We start from the raw sequence: 8638 nt of genomic DNA, 5'->3' as shown, positions 1-8638 counted from the left end.
CTCTTTACTGTAACATAGAGGATTCCTCTTCTTTTCTTGTTCTCTTCTCTTTCATATGAGCAGGAACAAGGAAAAGGGCATTTTTGTTGAGGCTGATCCAGAACCTGAAAGGACTCTGAAGAGAAAACTAAGAGAAGCTAAATTACAACAATCCAGAGACAACCTTACTGAAATTTTCGAACAAGAAAAGGAGATGGCAGACGCACCTAACAACAATAATGCAAGGAGGATGCTTGGTGACTTTACTGCACCTAGTTCCAATTTACATGGAAGAAGCATCTCCATCCCTGCCATTAGAGCAAACAACTTTGAGCTGAAACCTCAATTAGTTTCTCTGATGCAGCAGAACTGCAAGTTTCATGGACTTCCATCTGAAGATCCTTTTCAGTTCTTAACTGAATTCTTGCAGATCTGTGATACTGTTAAAACCAATGGGGTTGATCCTGAGGTCTACAGGCTTATGCTTTTCCCGTTTGCTGTAAGAGACAGAGCTAGAGTGTGGTTGGACTCTCAACCCAAGGATAGCCTGAACTCTTGGGATAAGCTGGTCACGACTTTCTTAGCCAAGTTTTTTCCTCCTCAAAAGCTCAGTAAGCTTAGAGTGGATGTTCAAACCTTCAGACAGAAAGAAGGTGAATCCCTCTATGAAGCTTGGGAGAGATATAAGCAACTGACCAAAAAGTGTCCTTCTGACATGCTTTCAGAATGGACCATCCTGGATATATTCTATGATGGTCTGTCTGAATTAGCTAAGATGTCATTGGATACTTCTGCAGGTGGATTCATTCACTTAAAGAAAATGCCTGCAGAAGCTCAAGAACTCATTGACATGGATGCTAATAACCAGTTCATGTACACTTCTGAAAGGAATCCTGTGAATAATGGGATGCCTCAGAAGAAGGGAGTTCTTGAAATTGATACTCTGCATGCCATATTGGCTCAGAATAAAATATTGACTCAGCAATTCAATATGATTTTTCAGAGTCTGAATGGAATGCAAGCTACATCCAACAGTACTCAAGAGGCATCTTCTGAGGAAGAAGCTTATGATCCTGAGAACCCTACAATAGCAGAGGTGAATTACATGGGTGAACCTTATGGAAACACCTATAATCCCTCATGGAGAAATCACCCAAATCTCTCATGGAAGAATCAACAAAAGCCTCAACAAGGCTTTAATAATGGTGGAAGAAATAGGTTTAGCAATAGCAAGCCTTTTCCATCATCCACTCAGCAAACGACAGAAAGTTCTGAGCAGAATCCATCTAGCTTGGCAAATATAGTCTCTGATCTATCTAAGGCAACTCTAAGTTTCATGAATGAAATAAGGTCCTCCATTAGAAATTTGGAAGCACAAGTGGGCCAGCTGAGTAAAAGGATCACTGAAACCCCTCCTAGTACTCTCCCAAGCAATACAGAAGAAAACCCAAGGGAGGGAGAGGACATGAACCCCAGTGAGGAAGACCTCCTGGGACATTCAGAGATCAATAAGGAGTTTCCCTCTGAGGAACCAAAGGACTCTGAGGCTCATCTGGAGACCATAGAGATTCCATTGAACCTCCTTATGCCATTCATAAGCTCTGATGAATATTCTTCTTCTGAAGAGAATGAGGATGTTACTGAAGAGCAAGTTGCCAAGTACCTTGGTGCAATCATGAAGCTGAATGCCAAATTATTTGGTAATGAGACTTGGGAAGATGAACCTCCCTTGCTCATCAATGAACTAAGTGATCTGGATCAACTGAAATTGCCTCAGAAGAAATAGGATCCTGAAAAGTTCTTAATACCTTGTACCATAGGCACCATAACCTTTGAGAAGGCTCTATGTGACCTTGGGTCAGGGATAAACCTCATGCCCCTCTTTGTAATGGAGAAACTGGGAATCTTTGAGGTGCAAGCTGCCAGAATCTCATTAGAGATGGCAGATAACTCAAGAAAATAGGCTTATGGACTAGTAGAGGACGTGTTAGTAAAGGTTGAAGGCCTTTACATCCCTGTTGATTTCATAATCCTAGACACTGGGAAGGATGAGGATGAATCCATCATCCTTGGAAGACCCTTCCTAGCTACAACAAGAGCTGTGATTGATGTGGACAGAGGAGAGTTGGTCCTTCAACTGAATGAGGACAACCTTGTGTTTCAAACTCAAGGATCTCCTTCTGTAACCATGGAGAGGAAGCATGAAAAGCTTCTCTCAGTACAGAGTGAAACAAAGCCCCCACAATCAAACTCTAAGTTTGGTGTTGGGAATCTATAAAATTAACCTGATCATCTGTGTGGCTCAGTGAGAGCCCACTGTCAAGCTATTGACATTAAAGAAGCGCTTGTTGGGTGGCAACCCAATGTTATTTAATATATTTTATTTTATTTTCTCTTTGTTATTTCATGATTTATTAGGTTGATGATCATGTGGAGTCACAAAAACTACTGAAAAATCAAAAACAGAATGAAAAATAGCATTGAAAATAGAACACCCTGGAGGAAGGGCTTACTGGCGTTTAAACGCCAGTAAGGAGCATCTGGCTGCCGTTCAACGCCAGAACAGACCATGGAGCTGGCGCTGAACGCCAGAAACAAGCATGAAGCTGGCATTCAACGCTAGAAATATGCTGCATATGGGCGTTGAATGCCCAGAACAAGCATCACTTCAGCGTCTAAACGCCAGAAATGCATGCAAAGGCATTTTACATGCCTAATTGGTGCAGGGATGTAAATCCTTGACACCTCAGGATCTGTGGACCCCACAGGATCCCCACATACCTCCACTCACCTTCCCCCCTCATAATCCTATATCACCCTCTCTCTCTCCATTCACAGTCATCCCTTCTGTTTTCCATTCACCCCTCACATCCATACACCCCACTGATGAGCGGATAATTTATACGATTTTTGGCATTGTTTTTAGTATATTTTTAGTAGAATCTAGTTACTTTTAGGGATGTTTTTAATAGATTTTATGTTAAATTCACATTTCTGGACTTTACTATGAGTTTGTGTATTTTTCTGTGATTTCAGGTATTTTCTGGCTGAAATTGAGGGACCTGAGCAAAAATCAGATTCAGAGGTTGAAGAAGGACTGCTGATGCTGTTGGATTCTGACCTCCCTGCAGTCAAAGTAGATTTTCTGGAGCTACAGAACTCGAAATGGAGCGCTTCTAATTGCGTTGGAAAGTAGACTTCCAGGGCTTTCCAGAAATATATAATAGTCCAACTTTGGCCAAGAATAGACGACGTAAACTGGCGTTCAACGCCAGCTTTATGCCCAAATCTGGCGTCCAGCGCCAGAAAAGGAGCCAAAACCAGAGTTGAACGCCCAAACTGGCACAAAAACTGGCGTTTAACTCCAAGAAGGACCTCTACACGTGCAACACTCAAGCTCAGCCCAAGCACACACCAAGTGGGCCCCGGAAGTGGATTTATGCATCAATTACTTACTCATGTAAACCCTAGTAGCTAGTTTATTATAAATAGGACCTTTCACTATTGTATTAGAGGTCTTTTTTGACCATCTTTGGATTATCTTCTGATCTATTGATCACGTTTTGGGGGCTGGCCACTCGGCCATGCCTACCCTCTATTCACTTATGTATTTTCAAACGGTAGAGTTTCTACACTCCATAGATTAAGGTGTGGAGCTCTGCTGTTCCTCAAAGATTAATGCAAAGTACTACTATTTTCTATTCAATTCATCTTATTTCGCTTCTAAGATATCCATTCGTACTTCACTCTGAATGTGATGAACGTGACAATCATCATCATTCCCTATGAACGCGTGCCTGACAACCACTTCCGTTCTACCTTTGACTGAATGAGTATCTCTTAGATCTCCTAACAAGAATCTTCGTGGTGTAAGCTAGAATGATGGCGGCATTCAAGAGAATCCGGAAGGTCTAAACCTTGTCTGTGGTATTCTGAGTAGGATTCAATGAATGAATGACTGTGATGAGCTCCAAACTCGCGATTGCAGGGCGTTAGTGACAGACACAAAAGGATAGTAAATCCTATTCCAGCATGATCGAGAACCGACAGATGAATAGCCGTGCCGTGACAGGGTGCGTTGAGCATTTTCACTGAGAGGATAAGATGAAGCCATTGACAAGGGTGATGCCTCCAGACGATTAGCCGTGCCGTGACAGGGCATTGGATCATTTTCCCGAGAGATGACCGAAAGTAGCCATTGACAGTGGTGATGTATCACATAAAGCCAGCCATGGAAAGGAGTAAGACTGATTGGATGAAGATAGCAGGAAAGCAGAGGTTCAGAGGAACGAAAGCATCTCCATTCGCTTATCTAAAATTCTCACCAATGAATTACATAAGTATTTCTATCCCTATTCTATTAATTATTATTCGAAAACACCATTATCAATTTATATCTGCCTAACTGAGATTTGCAAGGTGACCATAGCTTGCTTCATACCAACAATCTCCGTGGGATTCGACCCTTACTCACGTAAGGTATTACTTGGACGACCCAGTGCACTTGCTGGTTAGTTACACGGAGTTGTGAACCATGGTCTTGGCATCAAGTTTTTGGCGCCATTTCCAGGGAAAGAAAGAGCAATGAATTTTACATAATTAAAGTGTAATCACGATTCCGCATACCACCCACCTACCTTCAAAATTCAAAATCTCTTTCCCACCCATATAGCCGAATACACACATCCATCCATCTCCTCCATATCTTCTTCTTCTTCTACTATTCTTTCTTCTTTTGCTCGAGGGCGAGCAACATTCTAAGTTTGGTGTGGTAAAAGCATAGCTTTTTTTTTGTTTTTCCATAACCATGGATGGCACCTAAGGCTAGAGAAACCTCTAGAAAGAGGAAAGGGAAGACAAAAGCTTCCACCTCCGAGTCATAGGAGATGGAGAGATTCATCTCAAGGGTCTATAGCTCAGTGGTAGAACATTTGACTGCAAATCAAGAGATCCCTGAGATACCTCAGGGGATACATTTTCCTCCACACAATTATTGGAAACAACTAAGGGTGGAGCACCAAGAGCACTCCATCATCCTCCATGAAATTAGAGATGATCAAAGAGCTATGAGGGAGGAGAAAGAAAGACAAGGAAGAGACATAGAGGAGCTCAAAAGCACCATTGGTTCTTCAAGAACAGGAAGACGCTACCCTCACTAAGGTGGACTCATTCCTTAATCTCCTTGTTTATTTATTTTCCTGTTTTTCGATTTTTATGCCTTATGTTTGTTTATGTTTTTGTCTACATGATCATTAGTGTCTAAGTGTCTATGCCTTAAAGTTATGAATAGGAATCCATCACCTCTCTTAAATGAAAACTGTTCTAAAAACAAAAGAACAAGAAGTACATGGTTTCAAATTCATCCTTGAAACTAGTTTAATTATTTTGATGTGGTGGCAATACTTTTTGTTTTCTGAATGTATGCTTGAACAGTGCATATGTCTTTTGAAGTTGTTGTTTATGAATGTTAAATATGTTGGCTCTTGAAAGAATGATGAAAAGGAGAAATGTTATTTGATAATTTGAAAAATCATAAAAATGATTCTTGAAGCAAGAAAAAGCAGTGAATACAGAAAGCTTGCGAAAAAAAATAATGAAAAAAAAAAGAAAGAAAAAGAAAAGCAAGCAGAAAAAGCCAAAAGCTCTTAAAACCAAAAGGCAAGAGCAAAAAGCCAGTAGCCCTTAAAACCAAAAGGCAAGGGTAATAAAAAGGATCCAAGGCTTTGAGCATCAGTGGATAGGAGGGCCTAAAGGAATAAAATCCTGGCCTAAGCGGCTAAACCAAGCTGTCCCTAACCACCTGCTTGTGGCGTGAAGGTGTCAAGTGAAAACTTGAGACTGAGCGGTTAAAGTCAAGGTCCAAAGCAAAAGAAGAGTGTGCTTAAGAACCCTGGACACCTCTAATTGGGGACTTTAGCAAAGCTGAGTCACAATCTGAAAAGGTTCACCCAGTTATGTGTTTGTGGCATTTATGTATCCGGTGGTAATACTGGAAAACAAAGTGCTTAGGGCCACGACCAAGACTCATAAAGTAGCTGTGTTCAAGAATCAACATACTGAACTAGGAGAATCAATAACACTATCTAAATTCTGAGTTCCTATAGATGCCAATCATTCTGAACTCCAATGGAGGAAGTGAGATGCCAAAACTATTCAAGAGGCAAAAAGCTACAAGTCCCGCTCATCTGATTGGAGCTACGTTTCATTGATATTTTGGAATTTATAGTATATTCTCTTCTTTTTATGCTATTTGATTTTCAGTTGCTTGGGGACAAGCAACAATTGCGGATGCTGATGGATTCTGACCTTCCTGCACTCAAAGTGGATTTTCTGGAGCTACAGAACTCCAAATGGTGCGCTTCTAATTGCGTTGGAAAGTAGACATCCAGGGCTTTCCAGCAATATATAATAGTCCATACTTTTCACGAGTTTAAATGATGCAAACTGGCGTTGAATGCCAGTTTCATGTTGCAGTCTGGCGTTCAGCGCCAGAAACAAGTTGCAAAGTGGAGTTCACCGCCAGAAACAAGTTGCAAACTGGCGTTCAAATCCAAGAATGACCTCTCTACGTGTAAACTTCAAGCTCAGCCCAAGCACACACCAAGTGGGCCCCGGAAGTGGATTTCTGCATTATTTACTCAGTTCTGTAAACCCTAGTAACTAGTTTAGTATAAATAGGACTTTTTACTATTGTATTTACATTCTCTTTGATTAGTTTTATGCTATCTTAGACCTTTATGGGGGCTGGCCATTCGACCATGCCTGAACCTTCATCACTTATGTATTTTCAACGGTAGAGTTTCTACACACCATAGATTAAGGTGTGGAGCTCTGCTGTTCCTCAAAGATTAATGCAAAGTACTACTATTTTTCTATTCAATTCAACTTATTCCGCTTCTAAGATATTCATTCGCACTTCAATATGATGGATGTGATGATCGTGACAGTCATCATCATTCTCAACTTATGAACGCGTGCCTGACAACCACTTCCGTTCTACCTTAGATTGAATGGATATCTCTTGGATATCTAATACAGGGGACCGAGTCCGAGTTATTAATGTCTTCGAGGTATAAGTTAGAACCCATGGATGGCCATTCCTGAGATCCGAAAAGTCTAAACCTTTTCTGTGGTATTCCGAGTAGGATCTGGGAAGGGATGGCTGTGACGAGCTTCAATCTCGCGAGTGCTGGGCGTAGTGACAGACGCAAAAGGATCAATGGATCCTACTCCAGTATGATCAAGAACCGACAGATGATTATACGTGCCGTGACAGAGCATTTGGACCTTTTTCACTGAGAGGATGAGATGTAGCCATTGACAACGGTGATGCCCTACATAAAGCTTGCCATGGAAAGGAGTAGGATTGATTGGATGAAGTCAGCAGGAAAGCAGAGGTTCAGAGGGACGAAAGCATCTCTATACGCTTATCTAAAATTCTCACCAATGAATTACATAAGTACCACAATCCTATTTTATATTTTATTTATTTTCATCCACTATAATTTCTTAATACAATTTAATCCGCCTGACTGAGATTTACAAGGTGACCATAGCTTGCTTCAAGCCGACAATCTCCGTGGTATCGACCCTTACTCACGTAAGGTTTATTACTTGGACGACCCAGTGCACTTGCTGGTTAGTTGTACGAAGTTGTGAAACAGATATAAGATCATGAATGTGCGTATTGAGTTTTTAGCGCCGTTACCAAGGAATGAAATGATCATGATTTCGCACACCAGTCAAGCAACTTTAATTGGAGGAATATTCTAGTTGAGCTAAGCAGAATTTGATTTGAGAGTTGCAGGAAATTAAATGGCGGAAAAGTAAATAGCAGAAAATGTAAATGCTGGAAATAAAGAATTGAAAATAAATGACGGAAAGTAAATTGCAGAATCTTAAATGGGGAAAGGGAGTTCAGCATGAAAGTAAATGGCAGAAACTAAAGAGAATGGGTAAGATCAGAAATGGGGAATTCATCGGGCTTAGGAGATGTTGCATTCTCTGGATCAAGTTCATTTTCATCTCTTCCTCAATCAATGCATTCATTGATCTCCTTGGCAATCTTAAGTGATTGAATTCCAATTCCTTGGTAACTCAATCTCTCAAATCTTGATCAATAGCCAATTCCTTGGTCTAATTGCTCATGAGAAGAGATGAGGTGTGGTCACTGATTATACCACATGTATTTCCAAATCAAAGTATTGGGAGAATTATATGTCACCATATCCGCCCAAACCCCAATTTGGTCCAACATGAGAAAGCATTTCTAGCATGATCTCTTCATTCCTCTTCCAAGGTTCAGAAGAGATCCAAGTATGAATAGTTTCTTTTCCAAGACAACTATCCAATTGGATGAAGATTGAAAGCTTTCAAGTAAAATCAAGAGAAAAGAAAGAAGAAGAATAATGAAAACTATTATTGATCCATCAAATTACAACAGAGCTCCCTAACCCAATGAAAAGGGTTTAGTTGTTCATGGCTCTGGGAATGGAAAGCAAAGATGGAGAGTACATTCTGAAGTAAAACTAGAAGTTGTAGAGAAAGTAAAATTATACAGAGAGTAGTCCTCTCAATCCCCCCAAAAACTCTTCTCTAGTTCAAAACTACCCCTATATATACTACTCTTCTGATCTTCTAGTTGGCTCTTCAAGTCTTG

General features: G+C 40.6%; 1 non-coding gene across 1 annotated transcript; it reads right to left on the bottom strand.

Moving 5' to 3' along the window:
* Window positions 1-592: 592 nt before the first annotated feature.
* On the bottom strand, window positions 593-700 carry LOC148576819 (small nucleolar RNA R71). Its single transcript, XR_015903518.1, has one exon. It is a non-coding gene; the product is annotated as a small nucleolar RNA R71 (small nucleolar RNA).
* Between the last annotated feature and the right edge of the window lie 7938 nt (window positions 701-8638).

The sequence above is a fragment of the Arachis ipaensis genome, chromosome B1 (assembly GCF_059453495.1).
Source record: "Arachis ipaensis isolate K30076 ecotype BB chromosome B1, ASM5945349v1, whole genome shotgun sequence".
Taxonomy (NCBI): domain Eukaryota; kingdom Viridiplantae; phylum Streptophyta; class Magnoliopsida; order Fabales; family Fabaceae; genus Arachis; species Arachis ipaensis.
The sequence above is the reverse complement of the archived record's forward strand: the minus strand, read 5'-3'. Positions and strand labels throughout refer to the sequence as shown.